General features: G+C 35.7%; 1 protein-coding gene across 1 annotated transcript in view; it reads left to right on the forward strand.

Annotated features, from left to right (window-relative positions):
* Window positions 1-19,624, forward strand: part of LOC134846463 (uncharacterized) — a 124,895-nt gene that overhangs the window by 75,757 nt on the left and 29,514 nt on the right. The gene's annotated exons all lie outside the window — the stretch shown is intronic.

The raw sequence follows: 19,624 nt of genomic DNA on the forward strand, positions 1-19,624 counted from the left end.
GAGCTTTAAAAGGCCATCTATTTTTTTTCTGGAAATTCAAAAAATTTTCGGAAAAAAAGAATTATTACTGTTTACTTGCTTTCATTGACTCTTTTCAGGCAATCTATTGGCGATGTTTTCAATAACGCGTTTCTTTCACGTGGATCGATAAGCTTAAAAATGGAAGCTGGGATTTTAAACAAAATTATTCAAAATCGACTTCAGTTGTCCTCGAAGAAGGAAAAATGAATTTAATTGAAATTTTTTGACAAGCAATCGGCGTTTCTTGTCAATAAAAAGTTTTAAATTTTGTTTGAGTCTCAACCTAAAAGGCTTCAGTATAACACATCATTGGAACCCATTATGAGGGTTATTTGTCATACTTAATTTAGCATAGACAGAACAAGCATGTGAAATTGAATGTTCTCATTCTCAGTTTTTTTGTTGCAGCATTTGAATGGATAAAGCCCTATACGCACGCATGCTTGATACACAAGTGAGATTGAGACCGTAGTTTTATACGATCAGTCCTTTTCTCCGACAAGAGTAGCTTGTTTTAGTGCAAAGTTAATCGAGAAACTAGATTTTGAGGGATACCGTTTATATATCCCGAACATTTAGCCGCGATGGACTCTAATGCTTACACTTGCGAAGCGAGTGTTTTAGGACGAACCGTCTTTTTTTCCCAAACTAAGTCGCAAATATTGGTGCCACTGTTGGGGCACCTTTGCAGCTTTTTGATAGCATGTGCTTCGACCTTCAAAAATAAGTTGACACAGTTGATGCATTTAAATTCATCAGCTGAACCGAAAAAAGCTATGTGTTTCAAACAACATAACAATAATGAAGCTCCAAACAACCTAACATTAAAACAATTGATTTCAGAAGTTTTCATATCTTGCAGTTTTTTGAAAATGCACAATTTATACATAATTTGGCTTTATGCTTTGCAATTTGTTACATCCAAAGTTAGTGTGGATGCCTTCAGTTTGTTATATTCCAAATTATTACATGCAAAATTGAGTGTATTTGTATGTAGTGCCATTTTGCTGAGTCTCATTGGCAAATTTTTAGCATATGTAGCTGTGTTATTAGTGACTAGTGATTTTCGGTTATTAAGCTTGCGTGGCTGAGTTGATAGTGTGTGAGACTCAAAATAACTTGATTACAGTAGGTCGTAGATTCGAATCCTACACGTAGCAGAGTTTTTGCTAATTCGAGGCTTATTTCTACTTTTTCTTATTTCATTTGATTGAGTTACTTTTTGGTTGTGTTCTCGAAAGTCTTTGCAAAACGCAGCCACTTGATCACGGGCTAATACTTACAAGGTGGGCGAAGCGCAGCTTCGCCTCCGTATAAAAACTATTTTTGTAAAACTTTCCGTGCTTGACAGTTATGCGCGCTTTTAAAAATGATTATCAATGCGTAATCTGGATTTGTTTGAGCGCTGCGAATTTCTGCAAATTTCCGCGGCGCTGATATAATCATGCCAGAACAATTTGAGGGAAACTAATTGTGGCCAATAGTTTCTGGATTGTGTTTTTCAGATCTGTAAGTTGCTTTTCTTCCAATGATTAGATCTGTATTTTCTCGCCTTTTTCCAATTTTTAAAGGTTTTCTGCCGCTCAGCTTTTAAAAGTAGCAAAGAACAATCAAGAGCTCAGGTAGCCGTCAGCAAGGTCTGATTCACGAGCACTCTACTCAGGATACGAAATATAAGCGGAGCGGAGGAATAGTTGGAAAAATGCATGGCTTCTCATGTCTATCTAACGTTTGAAAAATTTGGGTTTTTTCTAATGTAATTTGTGCATGTTTACGCTTGGTTGTTTTAATACACTGCAAAATTTCCCTTTGTGAAAAAAAATTGAGTTAAGTACTCATTTTTGAGATGCATGGCTTCCGGTGAGTTTTCCTTTATCTTAGTTTGTTTGGTCTTAATTTCTAACAACTGAGCGCTTTATTTTAGGTTATATTTGAAGTATTTCTAAAAATTCAGCAAAAAATTGAAATTTTTTCAATTTTTTTTCTACAACTTTGAACAACTATCAGCCACACGTTGAGTTAAAATTTTGTGTGAAATAAAATTAAAAATACTTTGGGTAAGCAATCATTATCAAATTGGAACATTTTTTTTTCAAGTAAATCAGTTGTTACATTGCTTTGTTATAAACTCAGAGCTCTTTGTTATAAACTTCGAACCATTTAGCTGTGAGTTAACTGGTACGCTTTTACGCTTTCAAGGGCAAAAAACTCCGGCAAGACTTGTATTTTTTGAGTGCGGGAATTTCTTGCTTTTTAAAAGCTTATTTTTATACTACTATGTATCAGCTCACTATTGTTGGCTTAATTGCCGCAGCACGCACTTTTTTTGAAAGTGCTGAATTTCTATACAATTTTACCATACCGTATCCAGCATTTGTAATGAGGCAGATAACTGAGAATTGAACTTTTGTTTGCATCCCCGTTTCGGCATTTCGTGTGTTATCGATTTGAAAAATTTTGCTTGTTATATCGGTCTAGTTGCATCATACTGCACTGTTTGAAAAAAGGAAAGGAGATTCGGAAACTCAAACGTTATTATAGCATTTTAGTTAGTATAACATTTGTATTTTTTTCACGGCTCAACGGGTGTCTACTTAACTTTTGTCCGCCTGGTTAGTGCCATTTTAATTTTGTCTTGATGTTAATTGGACGTTGGCAATCGTTTTTAGTTTTTGGCTCGGTTTTTTTTCGAATTACATTTTTTTGACAATTGTATATCAAGTGAAAGCGAGGCGGCTTGGGCAAAAATGACGAAGTTAATTGAGCAAAATTTGCTTAACTTTTTTCAATTTGATGTGATTTTTTTCTGAATTTAGATGCCACAACGTAGATTGTTTTTTCTCCTTTGGCATTTTACATTGTTGTTGCTCTTATTTTTTTATTTACTTTGCTGTTTGTTATTGATTTCGACTGATATTTTTTGGCTAGTGACCTAATTTCGAGTCATTTCAAGTGAAAGGTTGTTATTCATGATTTGCGCACTTTGCTTAGATTGTTGCTTAAATTGATTAGAGTAATCGCTAGCAGCGTATAAAATGTCTTTTTACAGCAGTTGATGCGACTGATGTTTTTATTACTTTTTTTTTGAAAAATATATTTTTAAAACAAAATTAATTTTGCGAGAGCATGTGTCTTCTCATCGGAAGTTGGATTTTCTCGTTAGAGTAAGCGATAGTATCTATTATGAAACTATAAAAGTCTAAAACTCTCCAGAAAACTTTTTAAATTTTAAAAAATTTTAGCTTAAAACTTCTTTATATCGTATATTGGTACGAAATTTTTTTTTGAAAAATCCGACAATATTTAAACCGGTTGATGCATAAACTAATAAATTCTTACTACGGATGCCGCAAAAAGCACCAAAGATAGACGTTGAGATAGAAGGCTGGGTATTCTCGCATAATATAAACTGATATTCTCCATGAAACTTTCATATTTTGTTCAACCAAAGCATTGCGTTTTTGTAAAAATTGTCATGACACGATTAGAAAAATTTTAGTTTTTCTCGGACATTTCTACTGATATTCAAAAAATTTTATCAATTGAAAGTCCGGCTACTCCCCTGTGTGCCTGCATACTCTTCATGAGTCTCTTTTCAATTGACCCCTTTGTTTACAGCTTTCGAAAACTCTGGAGGAATGTTTGACCCATATTTTTGAATTCCTATGTGATCTCGAAAACTACCCTTCTCAAATCTCAGATTTTGTTATCAATGAGTGAAACAATTTTGAAAAGCTCCACGCAAAAACGGCTACACCCAAATTTTTTACACATGATGTTATGGTGTTCGGAATAGTCAAATTTTTGATTTTTGGCCGTTTTATGAATCTTTTTGTCTTTTCTCGAAAGATATTCTCAAATCTGATTTTGTGCGTTCAATGGAGATGATGGATAAGGGGAAGCTCCCGTACATTAGGGGTCACTTGCAAAGGTGTTTTGTATATTCTAGAGAATTACCCTAACAAGACTGAGTTGTTGGGTTTCATCGTGATATCAGATTGCGTGAATCCCTTCTGCATAAACGGCTACGCATAAACGGCTACTCATTTTTTTCACACAAAAAACTATGATTTTGTGAAGTGTCAAAATTTTGATTTGTTGACCGTTCTTAGACTTTTCTCATTAATTATCCAGCCAAATCTGAAATCATGGGTTTAATCGAATCAACAGGTAGTTGAAAACCTATTTTTATAATTTGGTCTGCCCAGTTTAATTAGGAAGAAAGTTATAGCCTTCAAAAAAGTCAAAGCTTTGAAACGTTGATGGTGTTTTGGAAACTTTTTGACGTAACGCAAAAACTACCGTGTCAATTCTCAGGTTGTGTTTAATCTAGAGACACGGTTTTGGGAATCGTCTCTGCTAAGTGGGCACAATCTGGTTTAACAGAAAAAAAATTAATTACTTAGATTAAACACTTAGAAATTATTTTGATCGTTTCTTGAAGTTTTTCATCGTTTCTTAGATTTTTTGACCGTTTTCTGGAAACTGTTCGAATTTTCTTATAATTACACAATCAAATCTGAGATCAAAAATTCAATTCAAAGAACCGGTTGCACTAATTTTTTCTGCAGAAGCGGCGACTCCTTAACTTTTTGTTAGAGAAAGGTTATTTTTCTGGGCAAAATGATTTCAATGTTTTGCTGTTATTTTGCTGTTATCACTTTTTTTAGTAGAGAAACAAAAAAGTTTTGCCGTTCTCTTTTATTTTAGTAAATAAACAAAAAAGTTTTGGTCAAAGTTCAATTCTTGCGATCAAATTTTTTGTGTCACATCGTTATAGCAATTTAATTCAATGTCAACACGTACCTCCAGCTTCAGCTGGACTCCTAGTGTTTTTCATCGATATATTCGAAAATTTTGGTTCATTTAGTTCTTTTCAACATTAAAAAAAAATTCTCACTATCTTTTTTATGTTTGTGTTTTTTCCAAGTGGTGCGAAGCTCCGCTTAGACTCTGGGTAAATGGAAGTCCTAATGCGCTGCTGTGAACGCAACCTTTTAATTTTTCTATCGAGAACGACGTGTAAGAAATCACTCTCTGGCGAGAATATTCTAAAAAAGTTTTATCAGCTGCACAACTTGTCGCTTATTTGATAAACCTTCCAAAGTTGGACAACTTCTTTGTTCGCATTCCGTGCGTCCTAGTTTATTTGCGTGCCTCCGGTTCGTTAAGCTGTGGCGTTTTGCTCAAATGTTCAATCATTTTTCGGGTCTTCTCTGTTGTACGGCCCATGCAGAAAATAGAACGGATCTCTAACTATTTTTTTCCTTTTTGCTGCAATTTTGTCCCCTTCCCCACAAATAAGAAAAGGAAAATCGATCACAAGAAGCATAACCATCAGTGGTATCTTCGAGTCTCAGTTCAGCCACTTCAACTCCCCTTAAGAAAGTTCCATAGCATTTTGATCCTTTTTTACGATCCCTCATACCGTTACGACCTTTATTTAGGGGTGTCTTAGGAGGTATTATTGAGGGGGGGGGGGGGGGGGGGGGGTAGTTGAAGAGATCCGAAATACCGATTACAGAAAAGACTGATTTCAGAAGAAAATCCATAAAAGACCAAACACGGCCACGATTTACTGATAAAAGGTCCAGTTATAGAAAATACTGAATACCTCCAAAACACAGAAAACCCCAACCTTTATATCATTCACCCTTCATTTCTGATTTTTTTCAAGGTTTTTTTAAATTCTGATTTACTTAATTAAGCTGCTCCTATAGGTGTTTTTTCAACCTTGTCATTTCTTCTGCTAGAGCTATGTTTTTCTAGTCTTGACTTATTTTTCTTGATTTTAATTTAGTTTTTGGTCTATGTTTGCTTTGAATAGACAAAAATACTTGGAGTAAAGGTTAAATCTTGAACTGATTGCATGCTTTGCATGTACGTGAGTGTTTTAAGCTATTTCGAAGAACAGTTTTAATGAAAAAAAAACAGGTACCCGTTTAATTGGGGAAATGAGTTGATATTCGTGTTGTTTTGTTCACATTCTTAATCTGTTCATTTTCGATAATTTGCCAAACTTGATACTTAAAAGTTCATCTAATGCCTCCAAAAAAGCAGTCGCAGATAATTGAAGAGACCTTCAAAAAACTCAAAATAGAATTTTGACCCCGTTTGATGACATCAGCTTTCATCTTGAGCTCTCAACTTGGCGTGCTATAGGAACTGAGAGGTCGAGCGATTTATCTCAGCTGACAGAGGACTTCAAGACAAAAAATAGTATGTCATGACTCCAAGAGCATGAAATACCGGAGCTTTTCTCGAACTCAAAAAAGATTTAACGTGGTGTCATACTAACATGATTGGCGCAAATCAGCACCGCTTTAACGTGGTGACAAAAAGTTTTCAATTTTTTTAACAAGTTGCAAAAAATGATTCACTTTTTTCTACAAAATGCGAAAAGTGTTTCAATTTTTTGGACAAGATGCAAAAAGTATTTCGCTTTTTTTCCACAAAATGCAAAAAAAATGTTTCAATGTTTTTCAACAAGATGCGAAAAGTTTTTCATTTTTTTCTACAAAATGCGAAAAGTGTTCCACTTTTTTTGACAAATTGCGAAAAGTGTTTCAATTTTTTTGACAAGACGTGAAAATCGTTTCATTTTTTTTTTACAATATGTGAACAAATTTTTCACGTTTTTCCTACAAAATGCAAAAAGTGTTGCCGTTTTTTCTACAAAATGCGAAAACTGTTTGAATTTTTTTGACAAGATATCAAACAACAATTATTTACAAAAATAATTAATCAAAAAGTTGTCGCGCAGCAGAAGAATTCTGGAGGTTCTCTATGGAACGTAGAGCTGGAAGAGGTTCCATCGCTGGGGGTTGTTGTGGAGGGGTCTTTTGAGGCGTCATTTTTTCTTAGAAGCCCTCATCTTCATCTATTGTGAAAGGGTTTTTCGGCTGATCCTGCTTCCTCCCAAGGAAAGAGGAAACTGTTGACTGGTTTAGCCACATATCTAGAGTCAGGAGTGTCATGTTAGTTCATTCCCACAAGCTCAGACTTTTCCTTCATCATTTGCATTGCTCCAAGTTGGTTCTCTGTGATGGGTATTTGTGTCATATGATGTTCGTTGAAATCCCTTCGCATCAGTTCCATCATGTGCCAGACTTGAATTGGGATGTCCATTTGTGCCAGAAAAACTCCAGAGACTGTTTCTCGCACTTAAATTTGTACTAGATCAGGCGAAAATTTTACCGAGTATATAAGAATGTACCGCTGTTTTGCACTGAGAAAATCGCTTTGAGCAATAAGTTGAGCAAAAGATACAGAGTAAAAAGAACGATTGATTTACAGCAGGTAGTTGACGGTAGTTAAGTTTAAATTAAACTGCTTGGAGCTAAGATAGGAGGTAGTTGACGGTAGTTAAGTTGAAAATAAAATGATTTTCAGTTAAGAGTGAGGGGTACCTTCAACTCGAATATGTGGGTTTAACCAATCAGACTTGATTTTCCAAACTTGGTCTGTAGTCGTGTCCCATCAGATTTCAGCTTCCTTCTATGGAATTTCTATATAAAAGTCGGGTCCACTCGGAAACAAAGTCTAATTTTAGGTACTTTTCACACATTGTCGTTTCCTATCGCAAAAATGTTCATTTTTGTTCTAGTTTGCCTTTTAAGGACTTAAATCTTCCAAATAAGTAAAAACATACACGAAAGCAATCGCAAAAATGAATGACTAAGAGTTGTTTGCTGTACAAATAAGAAATAGTGCCGATATAAGTAACAAAAGAGAGAAAAATGATAATTAAATTAGCAATGCCACAAGTTTTCTCATCACCTCATTTAAAATTTTTGTATATAATCAATGAGAAACTGATGATTTTTGAGTAGATGGTTAAGTTCTTTGATTTGTTTGTAAAATTGAGAGGATAGCTTGAAATTGATGAAATTTTCAAAGCAAATCTCTGAAAATCTTATTCCAAACCTTAACATGCAAGATTTTGAATTTCGAAAATCTTTAAAGAAATGGAGGAAGGAAGAACTTTGCTAGGGAGTTTTTACAAATTTGGGTATCGGGTAGGGTATAAAAAGAATTTGATGTATTTTTTTGAATAACTTCAAATTTTCTAGAATGACTAATGTTTCTTTCCTAGTCAAATGTAATTCAGCCGTAATTTTTGAAGCTTTGATACGCAAAAGTAAACTCTTTGATTGAGTAAATTTCCCTAAATAGACTGTTATTTAGTCGGAGAACTCTATTTTGGACAATATAAACATTCAAAAAATTGTGCAAAAAGTAAGAGTCAACGTCTATTTCATCAACTAGAAAATCAAGTGGAAATTTTCTTTTTTCTTGTGCAGTAACTTCAAGATATTCAACTGATTTTTGATAGACATTTTGAATTAATGATAGAATAGTTTTCAAAATAAAAAGTTGATCTTTTTTTTTGAAATACTTGATTCTGATTGGTTGACTCTGAAATTGAAAAGCCAACTTTTTCTGTAACAGCAAACAGAAACATATTCATTCTGAAGTTTTTATGCTAAAAATATTTGTTATATACATTGTATAACTACTTTAAAAATATGAAATGAAAATAAATCACTGAAAAAATTTCTGCGACATTTCAAATCTCCCACTTTGATATGTAGCAAGTACTAATTTCTTAATTTCCATACTTAATGTATCTCCAATTTTTTAGATGCCGTAGCTGAAAAAAAAACCAGAAAGTGCAGTGTGGGGACTTCTTTGGAAAGACGAATAAATCTCCAAAACGCAGCTCGACACCGGAAAAGCTGCTCTAAAGGAATTTATTCTTGTTATGATTCAGACATTTGATTTACAATGAGCAGGAAATCAATTATCACGTGGCTAAAAAGCATGCTCCATCAACTTCCAAGCAATCAAGGGTTGGCTTGTCATGCGAACAAGAGTTTCCGAGTGACTGCTTTCTCCAACAACATCGGAGAAAAAACCAAGGATTGAACCAACGGAAATCAAGTGATACGGTGGCAGACTTGAACAAGATTGTGAAGGAGGAAGAAGAAGATGGAGAGAAACTCAAATAGGAGTCGAGTGCTTGTCAACATTTTCTGGTGGATTCGGAGATGGAAAACGGGAGACATTAGGTGTTTAACTTTCAAATTTCAAAGTTAGATACCAAATTTATCAACGAGAAGCTTGAAGAAGTCTTCAACAAGCTCGATTCAGCCAAAAAAAAACAGGATTGATCTTGAATTTCTTCTTCGTAATGTCGAAACGAGAGAATAAAGGTATTACTACGCACACAAAAACAAAACTTTGTTCGAAAAAAATTGCATTTACTGTGTATGAAAGCGGGTTTGATGACAATCCGGGGAAAAGTCGAAAAATTTGATATCGTGGAGCAATGCATACAAGAACGCCAGAACACTAAGTGGAGGTTCAAGTTCATCACAAATGTCATTGTTTTCGCTGCACAACTAAAAACATTTCAATGGGCTGTCTTTTTACTGTATTACTCGAGCCTTTACTGAAAAACCATTCAGTAAACTGCCTTTTATCGGACAAAGATAAACAACCAGATAAAGATCATCTTTGCCTTTTCCGTGTGTAAACAATGTATGTGCATGGTCATAGTAACCTCGACGCTCATACATCTCAGCTGTTTTCAGAGTTGATATCAAATTCTGGATACGATCCGAAGAACTTTCGCGGACTTGCCATCAATGATTTACCTCTTTTCGAGGGAATAGTTGAATGCAACATATTCATCTATGATTTTGACCTTCAGAAAAAGAATATGTTAGAGAATTAGCCAGGCGAAGTTTGGAAAATTTGATAAAATTGTGAAACTGTTAAGGTTTAACAATCATATTTATTCTTTCTTCAAGTGTTTTCGATGTACTAGCTATGACTGTTTCTTCAACTAGTCGGACAATTTCAACAGACATCTTATGACTTGTAAAGGTCGAGTGTATCAAATGTGTGTACACTTCGAGAAACGCTATTTGAAAAAATGGAAGGGTTTAATATCCCAGTTTCGAAAGACAACACACTATTCAACAACCTAGCCATTTTCGATTTTGAGTCGAATGTGTTCCTTCAGATGAGCTGAATGCTACCCAAACAACAACCTGGATTGGAAAACACGTTCCAATTTCTGTATCAATACCGTTGAACCTGATAGATGAACTGATTTTTCTTTATAACAAGGATCCGCAAAAACTTATCATCGATTTTGTAATCAATCTTGAAGTTTTGGCTGAGAAAAGTAAGCTCAAAATGAGAACAAAACTTCAAACTGTTGAAAGAGTAGTGATGTCGAAAATTTTCCAAGAGTTGAATGAAAGATGTCAAAATCATTCAACTAAAAACTTTTAATTTGAAGACAAATGTACAGAGGATACAGAGTAAACTGATATGTCAACTCAAACTTGAGAGTTCAAAAAAAATCAGCTGATTGATTTGAAACAAAATCTTAAAATTTAAGTTAACATTTTACCTGTTCTTGGGTTTAACAGTGGAAGATATGATCTGAACTTGATCAAGGGCTATGTGATTCCATTAATCAATGATAAAGAAGCTGAACCAAAGGTTATCAAAAAGGCTAATGATTTCATATCCTTCAAGTTTGGAGACATACAGTTTCTCGATATCATGAAATTTTTGATTGGAACAACATCTCTAGATCTTTTCCTAAAGCCTACAAAGCAAGTAAGACAAAATAGTTTTTCCCTTATGAGTGGGTTGACAGTGCCGACAACTCGAGAATGAAGAGTTACCTCCATACCAAGCATTTTTCAGTAAACTGAGAAACAACAATCCTCTTGATAAAAATTTTAGGGATCATCAGAACTTGAGATCAAGTGGACTTGATGACAGGGAGCACGATACTATATCGATAGTATCGTTCGATACATCGATATATCGATACTCGATACCGATACTTTTTTTGTCTCCGATACTTCGATACCGATACCGATACCGATACTCGATCTGGATTTATCGCAACTTTTGATAGAAACGATACTTGAAATTTTAAATTCCGATACTTTGTCAATTTTCGCTCGGTCGGTTGTTATAATATTCGCCTTAAATTCCTTAATTTCACCTTTTCAGTTTTCACCTTAATTTCGCTCACCTTAAATTTTCGCGTTTACGGAGCGCTCTATCTTCTTTTGATTTCTTTGCTTGATTTTTAAGAAGGCAGTTTTAAACTAGCTGTTTTTGTTTTGGTGATAACTGTGTGATAAGTGACCGGCATGAAAGTCAACCATTTTTTGTTTCAGAGTTTGATTATGGATGACACTGATACTAACATTGACGAAACTTTGCCAGGCGATGACTCGAATATCGAGAATTTGGATAATTCAATAATGGGACAACCTGGATGAGCTGATTTCGCAACTTAAGCCTCTTAAGGAATGTACTATGGATCTAGAGGAACACTCGACGGGCGCAAAAACAGCTGTTAGTATTCTTAAGTTTCTGAAACACAGATCAGCTTCAGCTTCAAGAAACCCACTCGGAAAAGCGATAAAAAGCGTATGGTACAAATGGATTTCACCTAATATGATTGCAAAAGCACTGCTTTACGCAGACGGAAAATTTCATGATTACATCCGACACAAGATGGTGCCTAATATTGACGGCGGTGAGCATGGATATACCAACCCGGAATCCAGTTACAAGAGTTTCAAGGATCGCGAGCAGCAATCAACAGGATTTGATATTTTGAATGCCCTGGACGGCTTTGTGTCATCTAACGTAGACGCCGAGTGCCTGTTTTCTTGGGGTGGCTCTCAAAAAATTACCTTCAAGGTCAGATGAAACCGGCTACCCACTCGCGCAATGTATTTCTAAATAAATGTCAGCATTTGCTTTGAATTTTTTTTTATTAATAAAAATGTTCGACAAAAGGTTTTTTATTTCTGAGTCTATTTTAAGATACAATACAAAACAATACTTTTCCCGATACTCAAAAGCTATTTTCAGAAAAAAACGATACCGATACCACTTAAGCAGCAAAATGATACCGATACCGATACTTCAAATTAGATGCCCGATACCGATACCGGAAGTTTGTCGGTATCGAAGTCCCTGCTTGATGAGCAGCAAGCACTAAAGAAACTTCAAATTAAGATATTACCTTCATCTGGATGGGATAATTACAAATATTTACTTGAGATTTGGCAGAAACATGGAATGACTACCTGTAAAGATTTTTTTGCAGTGTTACAACAACAAAGATATTGTTCCAACCCTTGAAGCAATGCAAAAATGGTTCAGTTTTATCATCAAAATAAAATTGATATGATAAAACTTGAATGTGTTCTTCCAAATCTGGCAAATGTTTGTCTGCACAAATCAACCAATAAAAAATTCTACGCATTTTGCGAAAGTGATGGAGATTTTTGCGAGAAAATTGGAGAGGATCTGACGGGCGGACCTTCAATTGTGTTTAAACGAAAAGCTGTTTCAGGGACTCATCAAATATCTGCAAATCAATCTTTGGAATTGATGCGAGCCAGCTCTATCCCTATTCAATGTGTCAAGATATGCCAACAGGATTGTACAAAAGATTTTTTCTATTCGGGGGGGGGGGGGGGGGGGGGGGTTGGTAGTGGCCTTGAAGCTGTAACAAGATTTTTTTTGGACGAGCGTAAGTCATCAAAACTTTTGGTGATCGATGACGTTAAAGAACAGTTATCACCAAAGAAACAAAGAATAATGTGCCATGTTACGAAAGAGCACTAATTCAATCAGATTGAAAAATAATTGTTAATTCGACTATCAGAAATCGGCTCAAATTACATTAAATTTGTTATGCTTGAACTGATTAAATGGCAAAAAAATAGACACAAACCCATAGGAAAACAAAGATTCTGGAACCAGTCGATATGTCTCCATTTCGAGGTAGGATTTTCAGTAGTATAAAATTCTAGTAATTATCTAGTATAGTTCTCTAGATTTACTTCTCCAATTATCATTCTCAGACCGATTTCGAAGACGTAGTGCATCGTAGGGCATTAAGTTTCTTAAGAAGCGCGAATTGTTCAATTCAAAGTCTGTGTTTCTGGTAATTAGGTTTCTTAGGAAGCACGGGAAATTCGGTTTCATAAATGCCAAACAAAGCCTCAACACCCGTTTCAGACTGAGAACGAATTGGAACACCTAGTGCATCTTCAAGAAGTAGGTCTTGTAGTGTTTGAACAGAACTTAAACTGTAGTTTTGTGAAACAAACCATTCCGTCTTCTACCAATGTATCAAAAGTTTCTTCTAAGGAACTTTCGTTTGACCGGCTGCATCCATTTATGGAAATGAAACTACACTCTGCTCAGTTCGGGTATAAGAGGATTCGCTCAGTAACACGATTCTGTAACAAGATTTTGTAGTCCCAAGTTTGTTCGAACCGAATTGACAGAATGAGGTACAAAAACACAAGAAATAGTGTCCCTGACCCTTAAGCCAAAGATTATAGGGCCTGTTTTTCTTAACCTCATATTTGACATAAGCGGACGACTCTTCGAACCAAGTCGCGACGAAATCGTGGTTGTAAACATAAAACATTTTTATCAGAACAAATCTAACAGCCTAGAGAGAGCAACCCGTAAAATAAGTTCCTGTGAGGTCAAACAGTCGTCAGTAATTTTTTTTAAAATTTCCGTTGCTGCGTAATTTCTGAGCAAATGATACAATTTTTGGCGTCGGCGATCAGCTCATGTACCTGTAGGAGTGTCTTCAAATGGATTTGTTCTGATCATGATTATGTTTCAGCCCTAAAGACCCATTCCTATCTATCTCTATTTACTGCAAATGCTCTAATCCGCCGTAAAGTACTTGACTTTAATCTAACTTTTGAAACATTTAAGTTTTCTTTTGTCTGAAACCACTCATTTCAACATCTCTCACTGTTGCCCTTTTTGTATAAACTGTCACTATAATTTTTGTCGCTCATAAGCTTTTTCGCTTCATTTGTCAGAGTAATTTTATTTAATGTGACTCCAAGCATATGGAATTAGGTTTTTTACTATTGAAGAGATTCTTGATAAAAAGTAAATTTCACAGGTTTTGCAACTATGTGCATCGTCAGGATATAGTGAACTAACCAATCTATTTGACCAAAAAACATCAATTTACAAAGGTTTTTTTTACAATAGTTCACATACATTTTGGTTCTAACTCATCATGTTAAAAAATTAGCAATCACAGTTGACTTCTAAAATATTACTTACTTTAAATTAATTTTAAATTCTAAAGTTATTTGAAAGTTTTCAGTTAATTTGTCTGGAAACTCATGAGTCATAATTTTGATTTGGAAATGTTCGTTCTAAAATAAAAACCAAAAAAATTTTACGAATATTTTTTCAGTGCTAACTCCCCGCTCCTAAACTCATCGTACGCGTAGAACCCCCGGTTTCTTTTTCCTGATAAGTATTGCCTCTAGTATTAACAGTTTTGTTTGGTTGTACGACCGACCTATAACTTCCCAAAAACATCTGCGCTAATTCCATCAAGACTGCCTTGCTGAAGGTGGAGGCCTACCGCTGAGTCTGCTTTCTTATGTTCCTCAATTCTAGTGGTCAAATGTCGATTTTCCTTCTATACTCATCATTGGTTGCATTTTTTCAAAAACTGAGCAGTTTGCAACAAGGATTCCAGCTTTGATTCATACGTCTACTTCCTCATTATGCAAAAACCAACCCATTTTTCAAACAGCACAGCCAGCAATCCTTTATCTTTGAGATATTTCCTCGTTTTTTAACGGCCTCGGCTCTTGGGGTTTGCCTTAGTTTTTTTGCATATGCCTCTGCCACGGCTTCTATTTCACTAAAGTTTCACCAGATGATTTTGGTTTTTCAATTGTAAGAGGAAAATGTCGATATCAGCTAAAAAGAGCGTTTTGTTATATCTGTCTCTAATTGGATGCTTCAGACCCCTTGACAACACTTCGATCGGTCTTTCACTACCATCTCTTCACCTTTTCCTGTCCTCATTCTTCCTAGACGTTTCAGTCCTTAGTAGTTTTAATAGAAAGTTATGTACAGCATGGTCCGAAAAACTTCGTTCTCGAGGACGCTAAACTTCAAAAATTCCGATATGTGATAGTTTTTAATATATGTTCCCCGAAACTTCAATCTGTGTACAAATAATTAAAAATTTTTACAGAATTTTTCAAGATAGTTTTCTTAATAAAATTTGTCGAGCCAAACAGCAGGCAAAAGTTTGTGGTCATTGTTTTGCTGGCCACGAGTAATAAAACTCATAAGGCACAAAGCAAAACAAATCACTCTCTCCTCGCCCTGCTTTCAAGCGCAGACACTTCCTTTGCCTTCAGCTTCTACTAACGTCTTGCTTTTGCCTTCCGCCTTGTCTGCGATGGTCTGTGTTGTTTGCCCCTGATATTGCCAATCAGCTCTGACTTTCTTTCTTTGTGTGCCACTACCAATCGCAGAGACTTCAGCTCCAATTCAGCACTCTGGTGCAGCTTCAAACATTCCTTGAGCTAATCTGGGTCCTGTCGTTTGCTCCTGGTGAGAAGCCGTTTTGTTGCAGGAGTAATGAGCACTCCAGTGCCGAGTAGTTGACTAAAAAAATCGGGCATGCCTTCCCTTCTGCAAGAGAATATCACCAATATCTGCTGCTTCTTCAACTTCAAATAGTTTGTCAGCTCCTCGAAAAAGACTGGGCGATAGTTGTTGGTTCTGTGGCTGTTAATGGTGTTGTTCGCCAATTCGTGCCACACACCCACTTTTTTCTCCTTCAATTGTCTGTCTTCCAGTAATCGTCGAAGTTTTTTTTTTCGTTGGTTCAGCGAATTGTTACTGAGGGATAGGCGAGGACTTGCTTTAGCAAAGCTCTCGTATCACTTTTTGTTCACATCTGTTGAGGATTTTGATGCTGTGGAACAGGTAGCTAGCTGCTGCAATATGAAACATTTCGGTAACTCAAATAAAAACCGGCATATTCTACGTATCGTTAAAAAAATTCCCTAAACCATTACATTTTTGATTACTGGCCCTTGAATGAGAAAACAGTTGGAATTTCAGGCTTTTTGATTAATTGAAATTTTACAACTAAAATTGAAGACATTTTTTTAAAAGTTCGCGCAACTATGTGCATCATCAGGATTTTTACTATAAACAAGTCTAAATGACAATAAAACATCAATTTACTAGTGTTTTTTACAGTAATTCACATACATTTTGGTTCTGAATAATCATGTTAAAAAAAACCCAATCACAGTTGACTTCTAAAATTAACATTTAGATTGAAGTATTTTTGAAGTCTAAAGTTAATCAAAAGATTTTTAATTAATTTGTGTGGAAGTTTCTGAATCCTTATTTCGATTTAGACATGTACGTTTTAAATGAAAAACCGAAAAAATTTTGGGACTGATTTTCACTGTGAACCCTTGCTTCTAAATTCATCGCGCGTGTTCATCCCCGGTTTCTCTTTCCTGATATGTATTGCCTCTAGTGTTAACAGTTTTGTTTGGTTGCTCGACCGGTCTATAATTTCCCAAATAAAATCTGCGCTAATTCCTTCAAGACGGCCTTGCTGAAGGTGGAGGCCTACCGGTGAATCTGCTTTCTTATGTTACTCGATTGTAATGTGCAATTGTCGAACAGTTTGTCCAAAATAGATGGAAGTGCATCCAGTACCTGATAAATTTTAAACCTCTCTTGACTTGAGGTCACTATAAAATGCTGAATTTAGCTATGGTAAACAAGATTCTAGTTTTCTTGTTGTGAAAAACACTGGAACATTGGTTAAATTTCGTATTCTGCTCGCAAAAGATTGGCTTTGGTTGCCTCTATATTGCACCATCAGCATTGGAGGCGTCCTTTGGTGATTGAGTTGAAGAACTCCTCTCACTATCCAGGGGCTTGCCCTTACCCTCGATGATTTTGCACAGGGCGTCAGCCGCCACCTTAGAGGACCATTTTTTAGGGTACCGATTTCTCAACCATTGCACCCTTGCAGCTTCGATAGCCTTGTCAAATTGCTCCCAGTTAGATGTACTCTTAACAACTCGGTTAACAGTGCCTTGGATTAAATACGCTTATACTGAGTTGGGGCGCAGCTTCTTTAGTTCAAAATAGTCCCAGTATTTGTTGGTTTTTGATACCAATTGCAGGTAACACCCAATAAGTATCAGAGGGAAATTGAATAAGAAATGAGATAGCTCTATGCTATCGATTCTCTCAAACAAAAATCCGCTTCATTATTTTGTTGCGGGTCAAATTTACATGTCAAAAACGGTACGATCTTTTGTTTTGATTTCCTTTTGCAATTTTACGATTAATTTTAGATGTTGTTTCCTAAGAGGCAAATTACCTTTCAACGTCTCATCTTCTAAAAAAAGTTCTGCATACTCAGTTATTCTTCCTTAACTGCTGATCCCTTACCTTAGTCCCCTTCCCTTACTAGTTTAAAGGAACTAGAGAAGTTTCAGGCGTAAGTAGTTTGCTATATTTCTTACATAGAAGACTAAGCTTCAGTCTTGAGAAACCTTCGACTACTGACTATCAGTTTCCAAATGAATAAAGCTGACATAGTGCTTCTTTGGAAGCTTTGTAACAACAGCTGACAAGAAGAAGAAGAAGAAAGAATTAATTCCCTTAAATAAAAAATTAAGGCAAAAATAAAAACAAAAATATCAAGTTAAGATCGACAGTTTGAGCAGGTGCACTTCAAGAACCATGAACACGAGATCAGTTGATCAAAAGTTGACACAGAAAGATTCGAGGGGAGCGAAGATGTCTACACCAGGACGGATCAACTCGTTGACCGATTTCTCAACGCGATGAAAGAAGAACTTCTCAGTCTGCCATTTCTTTGCTGTTTGAATTGTGCAGAGGATGGTGGATTTCTGGCTGGTGGTCACGTTAAAAAAGAAATAAGCAGAAAACGGCAATTCTGTAAGACCATGTATCATTTTGTAGAACAGTAACACATCGTTGAAAATAAGATGGTAGCAGATAGGCAGAGTTTTCGTGAGAAATAACCGGTCTTTTAGGGTAATGAACCAATAACCCATTTCAGACACTTTCGATTGAAACTTTCAAGTTTTCGGATATAACATAATGAAGGAAACCAAACAGGGGATGCATTAAAAATGATACTCTTTATACACATGTTACCAAACATGAGCTTGGTGGATTGAGAGAAAGTGAAAGGAAATTTGCGCCTAATAAAATGAAGTGACTTGTTACATGATAACAGCTTATTGATATGTATCATCCAGTTCAAGTCATCAGAGACAAGTAAACCAAGCTCTTTCACTACATTTGAGGCAGTTATGTCCTGGTCATTGACCATCACATGACGAGGAAAATTGCCTTTGAAAACAATGAGACTGCACTTATCGTGATTGACCGATAAATGATTTGCGGTACACCAGTTTGTAAAAGAATCAATATCATGCTGTAGAGAAGTAAAATCAGTAGAAACCAATTTTGAATCGTCAGCGAACAAATAACAACTGGAAAATTCTATACACTCTGGCAGACCATTGATGAAAAGAAGAAAAAGAAGCGGCCCGAAGATGCTGCCATGAGGAACGCCACTAGTAACAGGACGTGGATTGGAAATGTGCGCATTTATACGAACACACTGTGATTGGTTACAGAGATACGACAAAAAAAGTAACAAGAAATCATGATCGAAACCATAGATTGATAGCTTGTTTAGAATGATATCATGACGAACAGAATCAAAGGTTTTACTAAAGTCAGAATAAACAGCAGCAGAAGGAACGGTGAAATCACTAGTGTGGTATACTTCGTCAAGAAACGATAACAACTGTGTTACAGTTGATCGCTGTTTTCTGAAACCATGCTGCGAGTTTGACAAATGTTTTCCAATCTTTGGATATATATGAATGAAGAGAACTTTCTCAAAATATAAACCAAGGGGGTGTAAGATACTGATAGGTCTGTAGTTTATAATATCATTAGGAGACCCAGACTTCAGAATTGGAGTAACAAAAGCTCATTTCCAGGCAACAGGCCAGACGCAAGTGATGATAAAAATGTAAAAAAGAAAACTATCAAGAGGAGAAGTAACGTTGTACAACAGTTATAAACCAAAGCAGGAATACAGTCAACAGAACAAGCGTTTTTAACGGATTGTAAACATGAACTGAAAACTGACGGAGACACATCGACTTCCCATAATTTGATATCAGAATTAGGAGAAACAGTCGGTATAGTATAGTCAGACACAGGTTTCCGGAAAACAGAAGCAAAATATTCGTTGAAAAGTTCACTGATAGACTCGTCACAGACAGCTTGCTTACGGCCCCAATGAAGGTTATTTAGAATGATTGGGGACTTCTTAAACTATTTCAAGAATTTAAAAGCACAAGAAGGAGAGGAAGGAGAAAAGTTCTGAAAAAGCAATTCTTTATCCGAAACAACTGAGTTGGTGAAATCACTCTCTAACCGAGTCATATAAGACAGATTAAAAAAATTTTCCGTCGCAGAGTTCTGAGTTTATTGGCTAACTGAGCAGAATGAGAGGAGTAGTAATAAAGAAAGTCAAGTCTTCTTTTACTCTTTTTAGGGCATGAATCATCAAGTGCGGCTTTAATAGAAACATCAAAAATGGAGACGAAATCACTTCAAGAATTTGAATACAACTTGGTGTAAAGAGGTTCTAACAAACAACTAA

Source organism: Symsagittifera roscoffensis, chromosome 1, assembly GCF_963678635.1.
Source record: "Symsagittifera roscoffensis chromosome 1, txSymRosc1.1, whole genome shotgun sequence".
Taxonomy (NCBI): Eukaryota; Metazoa; Xenacoelomorpha; order Acoela; family Convolutidae; genus Symsagittifera; species Symsagittifera roscoffensis.